At 40.0% G+C, this 20,798-nt stretch overlaps 1 pseudogene; it reads right to left on the reverse strand.

Moving 5' to 3' along the window:
• Positions 1 to 9,889: 9,889 nt before the first annotated feature.
• LOC114223375 (ferritin heavy chain pseudogene) lies at positions 9,890 to 10,231 on the reverse strand (annotated as a pseudogene).
• Positions 10,232 to 20,798: the final 10,567 nt, after the last annotated feature.

The raw sequence follows: 20,798 nt of genomic DNA on the forward strand, positions 1-20,798 counted from the left end.
ATAGTGTTAATGGGATCAAGTATTGCATTGAGGTTCCCTCCCACATCTTGGCAATGAAACTTCACAAGCTAGTACAAGGTAGAACTAGTTAGAGCTAGGCTTCACCTCTCCTGCCACTGTCATCAAGGCCCATTGGGGAGCTGACCTTCCACCTTACCTGACATCAATGAGGCAGAATAGAGTGGTGCAAGGAAGGGTAGTTGACAATCTGCTTCTCCTGTACCCTCATGTGAGTGGGGCCTAGTGGAGTGCTAACCATCCATCTACCCCTACCCACAGTAACAAAGTGGTGTCAGTCAACCTTCTGCTCAGCCCACTTTCCCACCTTGGAGGCAGTGGAACCAAGCAGTGAGTGGCTCATACAACCCCACTCAGAGGCCACAGGTGGTCTGAGTCAGTGCACTTTTGCCAGGAAGGTGACAAAGAGGTGAAGAGGGACCTGAACTTTCACCCCACCCATCTGCAACAAAACAGTGTGAGTCAGTGCCCCATTTTAGCCAGGAAGTTTTGGAGGAGCCTGACAGGAAGCTAGCCCTTGCACTATACCTGCTAAAAAAGATTAAATAAGATCCATATCTAATATAATACACAAAATATCTAAGAGTTAGTAAAAAAGGACTCATACCAGTCACAACAGGAATGAGAAAAAGACAATGAACAGACACCAACATCAAGATAAATTAGATACTAGAGTTATCTGACAAGTGTTTTTAAGAAGCCATTATAATGCTTCAACAAGCAACTACAATTTTTTGGGAACAAATGAAAAAATAGAAAATCTAATGAAAGAAATACAAATTATAAAGACAGTAAATGCAAATTAGAGAGCTGAAGAATATAATAATCAAAATGAAAAATTTGCTGTATAAGTTAAATAGTAGAGGTGGCATAACAGAGGACGATTCTGACAATCTGAAAACAGATCAATAGAATTTACCCAATGTGAGCAATAGAAAAAAAAAGACTAAAAAAAATACGACAGTGTCTCAAGGACCCTTAGAACAAAAACAAAAGGGCTAACATTGCTGTCAAAAACCCAAAAAGAGAGGAGAGGGAGTGGAACTGAAAAAATATTTGAAAAAATAATGTCCGAAGCTTCTGAAACTTGGAAAAAGACATAAACCTACAGATTGAAGAAGATAAATTATCTCCAAACAGGATAAATTCAAAGAAATCCATGCCAAGACACATCATCATTAAATTTCTGAAAACTAAAGACAAAGAAAAAATATTGAAAACATCCAGAGAGAAACAATACATTTTAATAACAACATACTTTTATTCTGTAACTCTGCGGACAGAAGAAAGTACTGTAGAAAAAACTTCAAACCAAAATTCTATATCCTGTGAAAATATCCTTCAAGAATGAAGGGGAAGGAGGAGGAGCAAGATGTCAGAGGAGTAGGAGACCTAAATTTCATCTGGTCCCAGGAATTCAGCTAGATAGGGATCAAACCATTCTGAATACCTATGAACTCAACAGGAGATCAAAGAAAAGAATAGCAGCAACTCTCTGAACAGAAAAGTAACCACTTTCTGGAAGGTAGGACGTGTGGAGAAGTAAATCTGAAGTGATATTTGGGAAGATAGACCACGGGGGAGGGGGTTTCTGTCAGCTACTACTGGCAAGTGAGAGAGCTGCAGAGCACAAAATCAGAAATTTTAGAACTCGGCTCTGCTGAGGGACATTGCTCCAGTGGCTAAGCAGGGGATGGAACCCTCACTGGGACAGTGTGGTCTCAGGACCCTTGGGGTCACAGGAAGACCAGGGGTGCCTGAGTGCGGCAGAGCTCCCAGGTATCAGAGAGGGGAAGCTGGCTGCAGAGATGGAGCCAAGGGGTGCGCTCTCAGGTCGGGGTTGCCATAAACTGTGATCCGCAGCACAGTTGGGCCACTGCTCATCCAGCAGGGACCCAACAAGCAGCAGATCTGGGGAGACTCCCCTTTCTCCCCTGGGAGGAGCGGTGCAGGAGCGCACCACAGGGATCTGCTGGGTTTGGAGACTCCACACGGGGTCGGGTGCCAGAGATAGAAACTCTCGGTCACAAGCCGGGTGAGCACGGAGTGCGGCCTGAGGCCAGGGAGATGAGAGTGATTGACTGCTTTTCTCTGGGGGTGCACTGAGGAGGGGGGCCCCCAGTTCTCAGTTCCTCCATGGTGGAGATTGGGAGGCTTCCATTTTCACTCTCATCCTCCAAGAGCTGAACAGAAAATTTGCAGAGAACAAAAGCTCCCGAGAGCAAACCCGAGCAGATTACTTAGCCCTGACCCGGCAAGGGCGGGGCAATTCCACTTCCAGCAAAGACATATGAGAACCACTGCAACAGGCCTCTCCCCCAGAAGATCAGCAAGAATAGCCAGCCAAGACCAAGTTTACTGATCAATGAGAATGGCAGAATTCCAGCACTAGGGGAATACTGCACATAGAATTCATGGCTTTTTGCCCCTGATTCTTTTTTTTTTTTAAGATTTTATATCTTTAAAGATATCTTTATCGCTTCTCATCCTTTTGGCTAAGATCAAGTGTAAAGATTTTATTTATTTATTTGACAGAGAGAGACATAGCGAGAACAGGAACACAAGCAGGGGAGTGGGAGAGGGAGAAGCAGGCTTCCCACCAAGCAGAGAGCCCGATACGGGGCTCGATCCCAGGACCCTCGGATCATGACCTGAGCTGAAGGCAGACGCTTAATGACTGAGCCACCCAGGCGCCCCTCCCCCTGATTTTTTAACCTTTCAAAGTTAATTTTTAAAATTTTTTTTTCAGTTTTTCTTTTTCCCTTTTTCAACCAACATCTTATCAATTCCTTTTTAAAAAAATCTTTATTATTTTTCATTTTTAGAGTCATATTCTATCCCTTCATAGTAGTTAGTCTTATTTTTGGTATAATATATATATTAATCTCTCTTTATATATATTATATATATTAATATATTATATATATATTAAACTCTCTTTAAAATTTCAGGATACACTTTTTCTAACAGACCAAAATATACCCTATATCTCTAGTGTATGGCTTTGTTGTAGTCTCCTGCCTGATCACATTCTCTCTGTTTTTTTCCAACCAACTTCTTTTCTTATCAATTCCTTTTATAAAATCTTTTATAATTTTAAAAAAAAAATTTTTTTATTTGACAGAGAGAGACACAGTGAGAGAGGGAACATAAGCAGGGGGAGTGGGAGACGGAGAAGCAGGCTTCCCACGGAGCAGGGAACCCGATATGGGGCTCGATCCCAGGACCCCAGGATCACGACCTAAGCCCAAGGCAGACGCTTAATGACTGAGCCACCCAGGCGCCCCTGTAATTTTCATCTTCACAGTCATATTCCATCCCTTCATTGTATTTACCCTTATTTTTGTACATATATAAGTTTTACTTTAAAATTTTGGGAGGCACTTTCTTCTAACAGAAAAAATATGCCCAAAACCTAGTGTGTGGCACTGCTTTGTGCACCAGCCTGATCATATTTGATCATATTCTCTTTTTTATTTTTTAATCTTTTTTTCTCTTTTTTTCTTTCTTTCCCCCCGTTTCAGGTCTCTTCTGATTTGTTTAGTGTATGTTTTTCTGGGGTCGTTGTTACCCTGTTAACATTTTGTTCTCTCATTCATCTGTTTTCCTCTGGACAAAATGACAAGATGGAAAAAATCACCTCCAAAAAAAAAAAAGAACAAGACGCAGTACCCACTGCCAGGGACCTAATCAATACAAACATTAGTAACATGTCGGAACTAGAGTTCAGAACGATGATTTTAAAGATACTAGATGAACTTGAAAAAGGCATGGAAGATATTAGAGAAATCTTTTCTGGTGAAATAAAAACTAAAATCTAACCAAGTCGAAATCAAAGAGGCTATGAATGAAGTGCAATAAAAAATGGAGGCTGTAACTGCTAGGATAATTGAGGCAGAAGAGAGAATTAGTAATACAGAAGACCAAATGATGGAAAATAAAGAAGCTGAGAAAAAGAGAGATAAATAACTACTGGATCACGAGGGCAGAATTCAAGAGATAAGTGATACCATAAGACAAAACAATATTAGAATAATTGGGATCCCAGAAGAAGAAGAAAGAGAGAGAGGGGCAGAAGGTACATTGGAGCAAATTATACCAGAGAACTTCCCTAATTTGGGGAAGGAAACAAGCATCAAACTCCAGGAGGCACAGAGAATCCCTCTCAAAATCAATAAAAATAGGTCAACACCCCGACATCTAATAGTAAAACTTATGAGTCTCAGAGACAAAGAGAAAATCCTGAAAGCAGCTCGGGACAAGAGATCTGTAACCTACAATGGTAGAAACATTAGACTGGCAACAGACCTATCCACAGAGACCTGGCAGGCCAGAAAGGATAGGGATGATATATTCAGAACACTACATGAGAAAAATATGCAGCCAAGAATACTATATCCAGCTAGGCTGTCATTGAAAATAGAAGGAGAGATAAAAAGCTTCCAGGACAAACAACAACTAAAGGAATTTGCAACACGAAAGCAGCCCTACAAGAAATATTGAAAGGGGTCCTCTAAGCAAAGAGAGAGCCTAAAAGAAAATAGACCAGAAAGGAACACAGACAATATAGATTAACAGTCACCTTACTGGCAATACAATGGCACTAAATTAATATCTTTCAATAGTTACACTGAATGTAAATGGGCTAAATGCCCCAATCAAAAGACACAGGCTATCAGATTGGATAAAAAAACAAGACCCATCGATATGCTGTCTGCAAGAGATTCATTTTAGACCCAATTACACCCCCAGATTGAAAGTGAGGGGGTGGAAAACCATTTACCATGGTAATGGACACCAAAAGAAAGCTGGGGTGGCAATCCTTATACCAGACAAATTAGATCTTATTTTATTTTTTTTTAAGATTTTATTTATTTATTTGAGAGAGAGAGAGAGAATGAGAGATAGAGAGCACGAGAGGGAAGAGGGTCAGAGGGAGAAGCAGACTCCCTGCTGAGCAGAGAGCCCAATGTGGGACTCGATCCCAGAACTCCAGGATCATGACCTGAGCCGAAGGCAGTCACCCAACCAACTGAACCACCCAGGCGCCCCAGACAAATTAGATTTTAAACCAAAGACTGTAATAAGAGATGAGGAAGGACACTATAGCCTACTTAAAGGGTCTATCCAACAAGAAGATCTAACAATTGTAAATATCTATGCCCCTAACATGGGAGCAGCCAATCATATAAGCCAATTAATAAAAAAAGCAAAGAAACACATCGACAATACAATAATAGTGGGGGAATTTAACACCCCCCTCACTGAAATGGATAGATCATCTAAGCAGAAGATCAACAAGGAAATAAAGACTTTAAATGACACACTGGACCAAATGGACTTCACAGACATATTCAGAACATTCCATCCCAAAACAACGGAATACACATTCTTCTCTAGTGCCCATGGAACATTCTCCAGAATAGATCACATCCTAGGTCACAAATCAGGTCTCAACCGGTACCAAAAGATTGGGATCATTTCCTGAATATTTTCAGACCACAGTGCTTTGAAACTAGAACTCAATCACAAGAGGAAAGTCGGAAAGAACTCAAATACATGAAGGTTAAAGAGCATCCTACTAAAGAATGAATGGGTCAACTAGGAAATTAAAGAAGAATTAAAAAAATTCATGGAAACCAATGAAAATGAAAACACAACTGTTCAAAATCTTTGGGATACAGAAAAGGCAGTCCTAAGAGGAAAGTATACAGCAATACAAGCCTTTCTCAAGAAACAAAAAAAGGTCTCAAATACACAACCTAACCCTACACCTAAAGGAGCTGGAGAAAGAACAGCAAATAAAGTCTAAACACAGCAGGAGAAGAGAAATAATAAAGATCAGAGCAGAAATCAATGAAATAGAAACCAAAAGAATAGATCAACGAAACTAGAAGCTGGTTCTTTGAAAGAATTAGTAAGATTGATAAACCCCTGGCCAGACTTATCAAAAAGAAAAGTGAGATGACCCAAATAAATAAAATCATGAATGAAAGAGAGAGACGACAACCAACACCAAAGATATACAATTATAAGAACATATGAACAATTATATGCCAGCAAATTAGATAATCTGGAAGAAATTGATGCATTCCTAGAGATGTATCAACTACCAAAACTGAACCAGGAAGAAATAGAAAACCTGAGCAGACCTATAACCACTAAGGAAATTGAAGCAGTAATCAAAAATCTCCCAACAACCAAAGCCCAGGGCCAGATGGCCTCCCAGGAGAATTCTACCAAACATTTCAAGAAGAATTAATACCTATTCTTCTGAAACTATTCCAAAAAATAGAAATGGAAGGAAAACTTCCAAACTCGTTTTATGAGGCCACCATTACCTTGATCCCCAAACCAGACAAAGACCCCATCAAAAAGGAGAATTACAGACCAATTACCTTGATGAACATGGATGCAAAAATTCTCACCAAAATACTAGCCGATAGGATCCAACAGCACATTAAAAGGATTATTCACCACAACCAAGTGGGATTTATCCCTGAGCTGCAAGGTTGGTTCAACATCCGCAAATCAATCAATGTTATACAATACATTAATAAAAGAAAGAACAAGGACCATACGATCCTCTCTAGATGCAGAAAAAGCATTTGACAAAGTACAACATCCTTTCTTGATCAAAACTCTTCAGAGTATAGGGATAGAGGGTACATACCTCAATATCATAAAAGCCATCTATGAAAAACTTACAGCGAATATCATTCTCAATGGGGAAAAACTGAGAGCTTTCCCCCTAAGGTCAGGAACATGGCACGGATGTCCACTATCACCACTGCTATTCAACATAGTATTAGAATCCTAGCCACAGCAATCAGACAACAAAAAGAAATCAAAGGCATCCAAATCGGCAAAGAGGTCAAACTCTCACTCTTTGCAGATGATATGATACTGTATGTGGAACCCAAAAGACTCCACCCCAAAACTGCTAGAACTCATACAGGAATTCAGTAAAGTAACAGGATATAAAATCAATGCACAGAAATCAGTGGCATTCCTATACACCAACAAGAACACAGAAGAAAGAGAAATTAAGTAGTCAATCCCATTTACAATTGCACCCAAAGCCATAAGATACCTAGGAATAAATCTAACCAAAGTGGCAAAGAATCTGTACTCAGAAAACTATAAAATATTCATGAAAGAAATTAAGGAATCCACAAAGAAATGGAAAAACGTTCCATGCTCATGGATTGGAAGAACAAATATTGTGAAGATGTCAATGCTACCTAGAGCAATCTACACATTTAATGCAATCCCTATCAAAAAACCATCATTTTTTTCAAAAAAATGGAACAAATAAGCCTAAAATTTGTATGGAACCAGAGAAGACCCCGAATAGCCAGAGGAATGTTGAAAAAGAAAAGCAAAGCCGGTGGCATCACAATTCCAGACTTCAAGCTCTCTTACGAAGCTGTAATCATTAAGACAGTATGGTACTGGCACAAAAACAGACACATAGATCAATGGAACAGAATAGAGAGCCCGGAAATGGACCCTCAACTCTGTGGTCGACTAATCTTTGACAAAGCAGGAAAGAATGTCCAATGGCAAAAAGACAGTCTCTTCAACAAATGGTGTTGGGAAAATTGGACAGCCACATGCAGAAGAATGAAACTGGACCATTACACCATACCAAAAATAGACTCAAAATGGCAAAAGACCTAAACGTGAGACAGGAGTCCATCAAAATCCTAAAGGAGAACACAGGCAGCAACCTCTTCGACCTCAGCTGCAGCAACTTCTTCCTAGAAACATCGCCAAAGGCAAGGGAAGCAAGGAGAAAAACGAACTATTGGGATTTCATCAAGATAAAAAGCTTTTGCACAGTAAAAAGAAGCAGTCAGCAAAACCAAAAGACAACTGACAGAATGGGAGAAGATATTTGCAAATGACATATCAAATAAAGGGCCAGTATCCAAAACAGACATTTCTCCAAAGAAGACATCCAAATGGCCAACAGACACATGAAAAAGTCCTCAACATCGCTCGGCATCAGGGCAATCCAAATCAAAACCTCATTGAGATACCACCTCACACCAGTCAGAATGGCTAAAATTAACCTCAGGAAATGACAGATGACAGATGTTGGTGGGGATGCAGAGAAAGGGGAACCCTCCTACACTGTTGGTGGGAATGCAAGCTGGTGCAACCACTCTGGAAAACAGTATGAAGGTTTCTCAAAAAGTTGAAAATAGAGTAATCATATGACCCAGCAATTGCACTACTGGGTATTTACCCCGAAGAAACAAATGTAGGGATCCGAAGGGGTATGTGCACCCCGATGTTTATAGCAACAATGTCCACAATAGCCAAACTGTGGAAAGAGCCAAGATGTCCATTGACAGATGAATGGATAAAGAAGAAGTGGTATATTTATTCAATGGAATATTATGCATCCATCAAAAGGAATGGGATCTTGCCATTTGCAACGAGGTGGATGGAACTGGAGGGTGTTATGCTGAGCGAAATAAGTCAATCAGTGAAAGACATGTATCATATGACCTCACTGATATGAGGAATTCTTAATCTCAGGAAACAAACAGGGTTGCTGAAGTGGTGGGGGGTGGAAGGGATGGGGTGGCTGGGTGATAGACATTGGGGAGAGTATGCGCTATGGTGAGCGCTGTGAATTGTGCAAGACTGTTGAATCACAGATCTTTACCTCTGAAACAAATAATACATTATATGTTTTTAAAAAAAGAAGATAGCAGGAGGGGAAGAATGAAGGCAGGGAAGTTGGGGAGGGGGGAAGGACCATGAGAGATGATGGACTCTGAAAAAGAAACTGAGGGTTCTAGAGGGGAGGGGGGTGGGAGGATGGGTTAGCCTGGTGATGAGTATTAAAGAGGGCATGTTCTGCATGGAGCACTGGGTAATATAGGCAAACAATGAATCGTGGAACACTACATCAAAAACTAATGATGTGATGTATGGCGATTAACATAACATAATAATAAAAAAATAAAAAAGAAGAAGAAGACAGCAGGAAAGGAAAAATGAAGGGGGTGAATCAGAGGGGGAGATGAACCATGAGAGACTATCAACTCTGAGAAACAAACTGAGGGCTCTAGAGGGGAGGGGGGTTAGGGGATGGGTTAGCCTTGTGATGGGTATTAAAGAGGGCATGTACTAAATGGAGCACTGGGGGTTATACACAATGAATCATGGAACACTACATTAAAAACTACATAACATAATAAAAGAAAAAGAATGAAGGGGAAAATCACACTATCAGATGAAGTAAATCCAAGAATTTTATGCTAGGAAAACTATTCCTTAAAAAATGGCCAAAGAGGGCGTTTGGGTGGCTCAGATGGTTAAGCATCTGCCTTTGGCTCAGGTCATGATCTCGGGGTCCTGGGATCAAGTTCCGCATCAAGCTCCCTGCTTAGTGGGGAGCCTGCTTCTCCCTCTGCCTGCCACTCTCCCTGCTTGTTCTCTCCCTCTCTCTCTTTCTGGCAAATAATTAAAATCTTTTAAAAAATAAAATAAAATAAAATAAAATAAAATAAAATATGGCTAAAGAGCGGTGCTTGCGTGGCTCTGTTGGTTAAAGGGCTGCCTTTGGCTCAGGTCATGATCCCAGGGTCCTGGGACCGAGCCCCACATGGGGCTTCCTGCTCAGCAGGAAGTCTGCTTCTCCCTCTGCCCCTCCCCCTACTCATGCTCTCTCTCTCTCTTTTTTTTTTTTTTTGGTACCAAATTACTTTATTTGAAGAATGGTACCAATGAAAGAAGTTAAGTAGATGTTTTGGTACAACTTATAGAAAAGGTAAAGGTAACCCCAACATGCATGCACTGCCTTGGTGACCAGGGAAGTCACCCTTGTGGCTATGGGAAGACAGCCTAAGTCTTAGATTTCACTATCACTGTTTCCCAAGGTGTGCTTGTCAAAGAGATACTCTGCCATGCCAGATTCGGGAGCCCCCATCTTGCGCAGGTTGGTTACGTGGTCACCCAATTCTTTGATGGATTTCACCTGCTCATTCAGGTAATGAGTCTCAATGAAGTCACACAAATGGGGATCACTTTTATCAGTGGCCAGTTTGTGCAGTTCCAGTAGTGACTGATTCACACTCTTTTCCAAATGTAATGCACACTCCATTGCATTCAGCCCATTCTCCCAATCATCACGGTCTGGTTTCTTGATATCCTGAAGGAAGATTCGGTCACCTCGTTGGTTCTGCAGCTTCATCAGTTTCTCATCATGCTCTCTCTCTTAAATAAATAAAATCTTAAAAGAAAGTAAAAATAAAAAATGGCTAAAGAAAGTCTCTAAAAGAAAGGTTTTGAAATTCAGAAAGGAAGGAACATCAAAATAGGTAAAATTAGGGGTAGATACATAAGACTATTCAAGCTTTTATGAATTTCTTAAATTATATTTGATTGTTGAAGCAAAAGTTATAGTACCACCTCATGGGGTGTTTGAAATATAAGGAGGAAATACAACGTTTATATTTAAAAAGTGTGTGTGAAGGTAAAGAGACCTAAATAGAAGTAAGGTTTCTATACTTCACTAGAAAACGTTAAATGTCAATATTAGTACACTATAATAAGTTCATATATATATTGGAACACCTAAAGCAATGGCTAGGAAAGTTATATGAAGCTATATACTCAGAAAACTCTAAGTAAATCAAGGTAGAATCTTAATAAATGTTCAAGTAACTCACATTAAGGTAAGAAAAGTGAAATGAGAACAAGAAACATGTGAAGCAAACAGAAGCAAATAATAAAATGGTAGCACCAGTCCTAATATATCAGAATTATGTTAAATGTAAATAGTTTAAATGCACTCATTAAAAGACAGAGACGATTCTGGGAAAGCTGGCAGAGTAGGGGGACCTTAAACTCATCTTGTCCCATGAATACAACTAGATAACATTCACATCAGTGTAAATAAACCAAAAAATGACCCAAAGACTGGCAAAACAGACTCTCCACAGCTAAATATAGAGAAGCGGCCATATGGAAGAAGGGAGGAGAAGCAGAGACACAGTCAGGAGCTAAATGGACCACAAGACTGTCCCTGGGAGGGAGAGATGCTGCAGACGCCAAGAGGGGAAAGAAACAGGTGCTCACATCAGGGATCCCACATAAGAAAGATGAATTTCCCAATTTCTTAAAATCCACTAAAATCTGGAACTTTAAAACTCAGTGGGTTTGGCTCTGGGAGAGCTGGGAGGGTGAGAGGAAACTGAGTCTCCACCCTTAAAGAGATAGCACAACAAAGACCCCACAGAGATATAGCCTAGAAGCAGCAGTTTGGAAATGCCTGAGGCATATGATAGGGGGATTTCTTTACTCATCTCAGAACGTGTGCTGGAGGGTTAGGGATCTTTGGGAGATCTCCAGAACAAAGGAGCCGGCAGGAACCATTTCCCTACCCTGCCCCCCAGCATAAACACACTGCCACCTCAGCACTCAGTTCAGTGCTGACATTATCTAACTTGCTAACAGTGTGCCGTGCCCTGTGTTCCTTCATACACAGCCCCTTCAGCTAGGCTTAAGCTCCAGTTCTCCTCCCACAGCAGATCTGCACAAGCCTTGCTAACACTGAGCATGCAGCCCTCCCTCCACATCCTTCCCTCCTCCCACTCCTCACTTCAGTAGATCTGCCCCCTCTGATATGCTCTTGGAGCCCATCCAAAGTGGTACTGCAAACCTGGCAATGTGCCAGTAGCCTGTACAGGGGCCAGTACCCTCTGAAGTGACTCCTACTCCAGAGAGACGGAAAGATAACCACATGCAACAATCAGACTGCAGCCCAAGCAGTGGACAGGGAGTAGACATTTGGTCTGACTGCAGGCCCCGCCCACCAATGAAAACTTCTTGGAAGACAACATAGGGAATGTATAATTTGAGGCTACTTCATCTTTGGCAAATGCCTGGTCTGACTCAACTGCAGCCCGAGGTGGCCCCAGACTAGTCCACTAATGACACACAGACCAAACCCTTCCCACAACAGGTGGAGAGCCATTGCAGATGACCAGACTTAAGGCAAAAGCAGCTCAGCCACAACAGCAGGGTGCACAGAACACACATAGGAGACACCCTTGAAGTGCCAGGTTCTGGCAACGAGGGGACACTGCACTGCAGGGTGTTACAGGACCTCTTCTTCATAAGACCACTACTTTCTCAAGCAGGAGACATAGCTAACTTTCCTAGCACATACAAACAGACACAGAGTTAGACAAAATGAGGAGACAGAGGAATATGTCTCAAATTAGAGAACAGGACAAAATCACAGCAGGAGACCTAAGTGAAATGGAGATAAGTAATAGGCCTGTTAGAGAATTCAAAGTAATGGTTGTAGAGATACTCACTAGACTTTAGAAAAGAGTGGAAGACCTCAGTGAGACCCTCAACAAAGAGATAGAAAACATAAAGATCCAATCAGAGATAAAGAACTCAGGAACAAATTAAAAATACACCACATTCAATCCATAACAGACTGGAGGAAGGAGAAGAACAGATCAGTGACCTGCAGGACAGAGTAATGGAAAGAAATCAAACTGATCAGGTGAGGAAAAAATAATAAATCAAATTAGATTCAGGGAACTCTGACACTATCAAGTGTAAAAACATTCACATTAGAGGAATCCCAGAAGAGAGAGAGAAAAGGGGGCAGAAAACTTACGTGAAGAAATAATTGTTGAAAAATTACTGATCTGGGAAAGGAAATGGAAATCCAGATTCAAAAGGCACAGAAAGCCCCCAACAAAACTGACTTAAGGAGGTCCACACCAAGACACAAAGTAATTAAAATGGCTAAATGTAGTGATAAAGAGAGAATTTTAAAATTAGAGTAGGCACCCAAGCCCGTGGCTGCTCGAAATCACAAGGACATGGAGCTCAGTGATGCTTGTGCGCCCAGGGGAAACCCCCTGGAGAATTGAAGTGGGCATGAACTGCAGGAATCTATGGAGTTTAATGCACAAAGAGGTGGAGATGGTTTGATCTGGAGGGTCTATTGAAGAACGAGTGCCAGGACCTTGCGGCTCTGGGCTGAAGATCCCAGAGTGGCCATATTTGTTCTGATCCTCTGAAGATGCCCAAAAAGCTTCCAGGAAGCAAAAACCACACTGACGAAGCTCACTTTAAGCCTATTCCCCTGACAAGGGCTGGGGGGGAGGGGCGGGCAACTCTACCCAGGCAAAGACACCTGAGAATCAGTGCAACAGGCTCCTCTCCCAGAAGACAGATTTGAAGAACAGGTGAATGACAAGCTTACAGATCCCACAGGACTGTAAAACTCCAGCCCCCAGGGGAAAATAATATATTGAGTTCCAGGTGTTTTCTCACAACTCGTTTATCTTTCAAGCTAAAATTTTACATTATTTTCTTTCTTTTTTACCTTTCTCCCATTTCAAATAGATTATTTTCCAACTTATGTTTTATTTTTTCTTTTCTTATTTTTAAAAAATTTTTAAAAGTTTATTATAATTGACACACAATATTACATTAGTTTCAGGTGTAAAACATAGTAATTTAACTTCTCTATATATTATGCTCTGCCTGCCACAGGTGTAGCCAGTCATCTGTCACCAAACAATGCTATTACAATATCATTGACCATATTCCTTATGCTGTGCTTTCTATTGTCAAAGATTATTTGACCACAGAGTTGAGGGTCCATATCTGGGCTCTCTATTTTGTTCCATTGGTCTATATGTCTGTTTTTGTGCCAGTACCATGTTGTCTTGGTGATCACTGCTTTGTAATATAGCTTGAAATCAGGCAACGTGATGCTCCCAGCTTTGTTTTTCTTTTTCAACATTTCCTTGGCAATTCGGGGTCTTTTCTGATTCCATACAAATTTTAGAATTGTTTGTTCTAGCACTTTGAAAAGAGTCATTAGAATTTTGATTGGGATGGCATTGAAGGTATAGATTGCTCTGGGCAGCATAGACATTTTAACAATGTTTATTCTTTCGATCCATGAGCATGGAATGTTTTTCCATCTTTTTGTTTATTCTTCAATTTCTTTCATAAGTGTTCTGTAATTCCTAGAGTATAGATCATTTACCGCTTTGGTTAGGTTTATTCCGAGGTACCTTATGGTTTTTGGAGCTATTGTAAGTGGAATCGTTTCTCTAACTTCTTTTTCTAAAGTTGCATTGAAAGTGTATAAGAAAGCAACTGATTTATGTGCATTGACTTTGTACCCTGCCACATTATTGAATTGCTGTATGAGTTCTAGTAATTTGGGGGTGGAGTCTTTTGGATTTTCCACATAAAGTACTATATCATCTGTGAAGAGTTTGATTTCTTCTTTGCCAATTTGAATACTTTTATTTCTTTTTGTTGTCTGATTGCTGTGGCTAGGACTTCTAGTACTATGTTGAATAATAGTGTCAAGAGTGGGCATCCTTGTCGTGTTTCTTATCTTAAGGGAAAGGCTCTCAGCTTTTCCCATGGAGGATGATATTTGCTGTGGGTTTTTCATAGATGGAATAGAGGGAACTTGAGAAACGTTCCCTCTATCCCTATACTCTGAAGAGTTTTAATCAGGAAAGGATGCTGTCTTTTGTCAAATGCTTTTTCTGCATCAGTTGAGAGGACCATATCGTTCTTCTCTCTCCTTTTATTAATGTGTTCTATCACATTGATTGATTTGCGAATGTTGAACCACCCTTGCAACCTCGGGATAAATCCCACTTGGTCGTGGTTGATGATCCTTTTAATGTATTGTTGGATACTATTAGCTAGGATTTTGTTGAGAATTTTGGAATCCATATTCATCAGGAATATCAGTCTGAAATTCTCCTTTTTGTTGGGGTCTTTGCCTGGTTTGTGGATTAAGGTAATGCTGGCCTCATAGAATGAGTCTGGAAGCTTTCCTTCTGTTTCCATTTTTGAAACAGCTTCAGGTGAGTAGGTATTATTTCTACTTTGAATGTTTGGTAGAATTCCCCAGGGAATCCATCAGGCCTTGGACTCTTGTTTTTTGGGAGGCTTTTGATCATTGCTTCAATCTTGATCCTGGTTATTGGCCTATTCAGGTTGTCAATTTCTTCCTGTTTCAGTCTTGGTAGTTTATAGGTTTCCAGGAAGGCATCCAGGTCTTCCAGGTTGCTCAGGTTATTGGCATATAGTTGATAGTAATTTCTAGTAGTTTTTTTTAATTTCCTTGGTGTTAGTCGTGATCTCTCCCCCTTCATTCATAATTTTATTAATTTGAGTCATTTCTCTTTTCTTTTGGATAAGTCTGGCCAGTGGTTTATCGATCTTATTAATTCTTTCAAAAAAACCAGATTCTAGTTTCATTGATCTAATCTACTTTGTTTCTGATTTCTAATTCATTGATCTCTGCTCTAATCTTAATTATTTCTCTTCTAATGCGTGGCTTAAGCATCGTTTGTTGCTTTTTCTCTAATTCTTTAAGGGGTAAAGTTAGTTGGTGAATTCGGGGTTTTTCTATTTTTTTTGAGTGAGGCTTAGATAGCTATGTATTTCCCCCTTAGGACCAACTTTGCAGTATCCCATAGGTTTTGGACTGATGTGTTTTTGTTCTCTTTGGTTTCCATGAATTTTTTAAGTTCTTCTTTGTTTTCTTGGTTGACCCAAACATTCTTGAGCATAGTGGTCTTTAGCTTTCAAGTGTTTGAATTTCTTCCAAATTTTTTCTTGTGATTGAGTTCCAGTTTTAAAGCATTATGGTCTGAGAAGATGCAAGGAATAATCTCAGTCTTTTGATATCAGTTGAGACCTGATTTGTGACCCAGTATGTGGTCTATTCTGGAGAAAGTTCTGTGTGCACTCGAGAAGAATGAGTATTCTGTTGTTTAGGGTGGAATGTTCTGTATATATCTATGAGGTCCATCTGGTCCAGTGTGTCATTCAAAGCTCTTGTTTCTTTGTTGATTTTCTGCTTAGATGATCTGTCTATTGCTGAGAGTGGAGTATTGAGGTCTCCTACAATTAATGTATTGTTATCAATATGACTCGTTATTTTGGGTAACAGTTGGCTTATGTAGATGGCTGCTCCCATGTTGGGGGTGTAGATATTTACATTTGGTAGATCTTCATGTTGGATAAACCCTTTAAGAATGATATAGTGTCCTTCTGTGTCTCTAACTACAGTCTCTAGTTTAAAATCTAATTTTTCTGATATAAGAATTGCTACCCCAGGGGTGCCTGGGTGGCTCAGTGGGTTAAGTGTCTGCCTTCAGCTCAGGTCATGATCCCAGCATCCTGGGATTGAGCCCTGCATCGGGTTCCCTGCTCAGCGGGGAGTCTGCTTCTCCCTCTCCTGCTCCCCCTGCTTGTGCTCTCTCTCTCTCTGAAATAAATAAACCAAATTCTTAAAAAAAAAAAAATTGTTACCCCAGCTTTCTTTTGAGGTCCCCTGGCATGGAAGATGGATCTCTATCACTTTACTTTCAGTCTGGATGTATCTGTATGTTCAAAATGAGTCCCTTGCAGACAGCATATGGATGGGTCCTGTCTTTTTATCCAATCTGCAACTCTGTGCCATTTTATGGGAGCATTTAGGCCGTTCACGATGAGAGTGATTATTGAAAGATATGAATTTATTGTCATCATGTTGCCTGCAAAGACTTTGTTTTTATAGATTGTTTCTGTAAATTTCTGTTCTATATCACTCTTGGGGTCTTTCTCTTTTTATAGAACCCCCCTTAATATTTCTTGCAGGGCCTGCTTAGTGGTGACATATTCTTTCAGTTTCTGCTGGTCTTGGAAGTTCTGCATCTCTCCATCCATTCTAAATGACAGCCTTGCTGGATAAGGTATTCTTGGCTGCATGTTCTTCTTGTTTAGTACCTTGAAGGGGGTGGAGAGAGAGGGGGGGCCAGAGCAAATCATAGCTGAGAACTTCCCTAATCTAGGGAAGGAAACAAGGATTCATGTCCAAGAGGCAGAGAGGAAAATCAATAAAAATAGATCAACACCCTGACTTTTAATAGTGAAGCTTGCAAATCTTAGAGAAAAACAAGCTATCCTGAGAGTAGTTAGGGAGAGGAGATTCCTCACCTATGGAGGGAGGACCATCAGTATAAAATAGGACCTATCCCCAGAGACCTGGCAAGCCAGAGAGGGCTGGCATGATATATTCAGGATACTTAATGAGAAGAACATGCAACCAAGAATACTTTATTCAGCAAGGCTGTCATTCAGAATGGAAGGAGAGATAACAAGCTTCCAGGACAGACAGAAACTGAAGCAATATGTGACCACCAAGCCAGCCCTGCAAGAAATATTAAGGGGGATACTGTAAGTGAACAGAGACCCCAAAAGTAACACAGTCCATAAAGTAACAGAGACAATCTACAGAAACAGGGACTTAGCAATTGCACTAAACACATATCTTTCAATAGTTACTCTGAATGTAAATGGGCTGAAAGCTCCAGTCAAAAGACACAGGGTATCAGATTGGATTAAAAAGCAAGACCCATCCATATGCTGCCTGTGAGAGACTCATTTTACCTAAAATAACCTCCAGATTGAAAGTGAAGGGATGGAGAACAATTTACCACACTCATGGACCTCAAAAGAAAGCTGCAGTAGCAATCCTCATACCAGACAAATTAAATTTTATACCAAAGACTGTAGTAAGGGATATAGAGGAACACTATATCATACTTAAAGCATCTATCCAACAATAAGATCTATCAATTATAAATATCTATGCACTCAAACGTGGGAACAGTCAATTATGTAAATAATTGTAAAGAAAGTAAAAGTAAAGAAACATATTGATAATAATACATTAATAGTAGGAGACTTCTACAACCCACTCACAGCAATGGACAGATCATATAAGCAGAAGATCGATAAAGAAAAAAGAGCTTTGAATGACACATTAGAACAGATGGACTTCGTAGATATATACAGAACATTACATCCTAAAACAACAGAATATTCATTCTTCTTGAGTGCACACAGAACTTTCTCAAGAATAGACCACATACTGTGTCGCAAATCAGGTCTCAACTGAAACGAAAATATTGAGATTATTCCCTGCATATTTCCAGACCACAATGCTTTGAAACTGGAACTCAATCACTAGAAAAAATTTGGAAGGAACTCAAACACTTGGAGGTTAAAGAGCATCCTGTTAAAGCATGAATGGGTTAACCAGGAAATTAAAGAACTTAAACAATTCATGCTAAGTAATGAAAATGAAAACACATCACTTCAAAACCTAAGGGATGGGAGCCTGGGTAGCTCAGTCGTTAAGTGTCTGCCTTTGGCTCAGGTCATGATCCCAGGGACCTGGGATCGAGCCCTGCGTTGGGCTCCCTGCTCAGCGGGAAGCCTGCTTCTCCCTCTCCCACACCCCCTGCTTGTGTTCCCTCTCTCAGTGTCTCTCTCTGTCAAATAAATAAATAAAATCTTAGGAAAAAACAAAAAAACAAAATCTAAGGGATACTGCAAAAGCAGTCTGAAGACTGAAGTATATAGCCATCCAAGCCTCTCTCAAAAAATTAGAAAATCCCAAATGCACAAGCTAACCTTACACCTGAAGAGAAAGAAAAGCAAATAAAGCCTAAACCAAGTAGGAGAAGAGAAATAATAAAGATTAGAGCAGAAATCAATGAAATAGAAACGAGAAAACCAGTAGAAGAGATCAATGAAACTAGAAGCTGGTTCTTTGGAAGAATTAATAAGATCGATAAACCTCTGGCCAGACTTACCCAAAGAAAAGAAAAAGGACCCAAATTAATAAAATCATGAATGAAAAGGGAGAGATCATGACTTATACCAGGGAAATAGAAACAATTGCTAGAAATCATTATCAGCAACTATAGGCGAACAAATTAAGCAATCTGGAAGAAATGAATGCATTCCTGGAAACTTATAAACTACCAAGACTTAAACAGGAAGAAGTAGACAATCTGGACAGACCAATAAGCTGCAAGGAAATTGAAGCAGTAATCAAAAACCTCCCAAAAAACAAGAATCCAGGGCCAAAGGGCCTCCTAGGGGAATTTTACCAAACATTTAAAGAAGAAATCATACTTATTCTTCTGAAGCTGTTTCAAACAGTAGAAAGGGAAGGAAAACTACCAAACTCATTCTATGAGGCCAGCATTACCTTGATCCCAAAACCAGACAAAGATCCCATCAAAAGGGAGAATTACAGATCATTATCTCTGATGAACGAGGATGCAAAAATACTCACCAAGATCCTAGCCAATAGAATCCAACAGTACATTAAAAGGATTATTCGCCACGACCAGGTGGGATTTATTCCTGGGATGCAAGGGTTTAACATTTGCAAATCAATCAACATGATAGAGCACATTAATAAAAGAAAAGACAAGAAGTATATGATTCTCTCTATTGATGCAGAAGAAGCATTTGACAAAACACAGCATCCTTTCTTGATTAAAACTCTTTAAAATATAGGGGTAGAGGGAACATACCTCAATATCATAAAAGCCATCTATGAAAAGCCCACAGTGAATATCATTCTCAATGGGGAAAAACTGGGAGCTTTTCCCTTAAGGTCAAGAACACGACAGGGATGTCCACTCTCACCAGTATTGTTCATCATATTACTAGAAGTCATTAGCATCAGCAATCAGACAACAAAAAGAAATAATAGGCATTCAAATTGCCATGAAGAAGTCGAACCCTCACTCTTCACAGATGATATGACACTTTATTTGCAAAACCCAAAAGACTTCACCCCAAAATTGCTAGAACTCATATAGTGATTCAGCAATGTGGCAGGATACAAAATCAATGAACAGAAATCAGTTGCATTTCTATACACTAACAATGTGACTGAAGAAAGAGAAATTAAGGAATAGATCCCATTTGCTATTGTACCAAAAACCCTAAGATACTTAGGAATAAACCTAACCTAAGAGGTAAAGGATCTATATTTTAGAACTACTAAATACTTATGAAGGAAATGGAGGAAGACACAAAGAGAAGGAAAAACATTCCATGCTCACGGATTGGGAGAATAAACATTGTTAAAATGTCTATGCTGGCCAGAGCAATCTACACATTCAATGCAATTCCTATCAAAATATGATCAACATTTTTCACAGAGCTGGAACAGACAATCCTAAAATTTGTATGGAACCAGGAAAGACCACTCATTGCCAGGGGAATGTTGAAAAAGAAAACCAAAGCTGGGGGCATCACAATGCCTGACTTCAAGCTATATTACAAAGCTGTGATCATTAAGACGGCATAGTACTGGCACAAAAACAGACACATAGATCAATGGAACAGAAAGAGAGCCCAGAAATGGGCCCTCAACTGTATGGTCAACTAATCTTTGACAAAGTAAGAAAGACTATCCAATGGAAAAATGACAGTTTCTTCAGTAAATTAGAAGATTGGGAAAATTGGACAGCCACATGAAGAAGAATGAAACTGGACCATCTTTCACACCATAGACAAAGTTAAACTCAAAATGGATAAAAGACCTCGATGTGAGACAGGAATCCACCAAAATCCCAGAGAACACAGGTAGCAACCTCTTCAACCTTGGACACAGCAACTTCTTCCAAGACACATCTCTAAAGGCAAGGGAAACAAAAGCAAAAATGAACTATTGGGACTTCATCAAGATAAAAGTCTTCTGCACAGCAAAGGAAACAATTGACAAAACTGAAAGGGAACCTGCGGAATGGAGAAGGTATTTGCAAATGAGATAACAGACAAAGGGATGGTATCCAGGATGTACAAAGAACTTCTCAAACTCAACACCCAAAAACCAAATAATCCAGTCAAGAAATAGGCAGAAGACACGAACAGACACTTCTTCAAAGAAGACA

The sequence above is a fragment of the Eumetopias jubatus genome, unplaced genomic scaffold (genome assembly GCF_037043125.1).
Source record: "Eumetopias jubatus isolate StellerSeaLion01/CBP00866 unplaced genomic scaffold, mEumJub1_p1.0 scaffold_15, whole genome shotgun sequence".
NCBI classification, from domain to species: domain Eukaryota; kingdom Metazoa; phylum Chordata; class Mammalia; order Carnivora; family Otariidae; genus Eumetopias; species Eumetopias jubatus.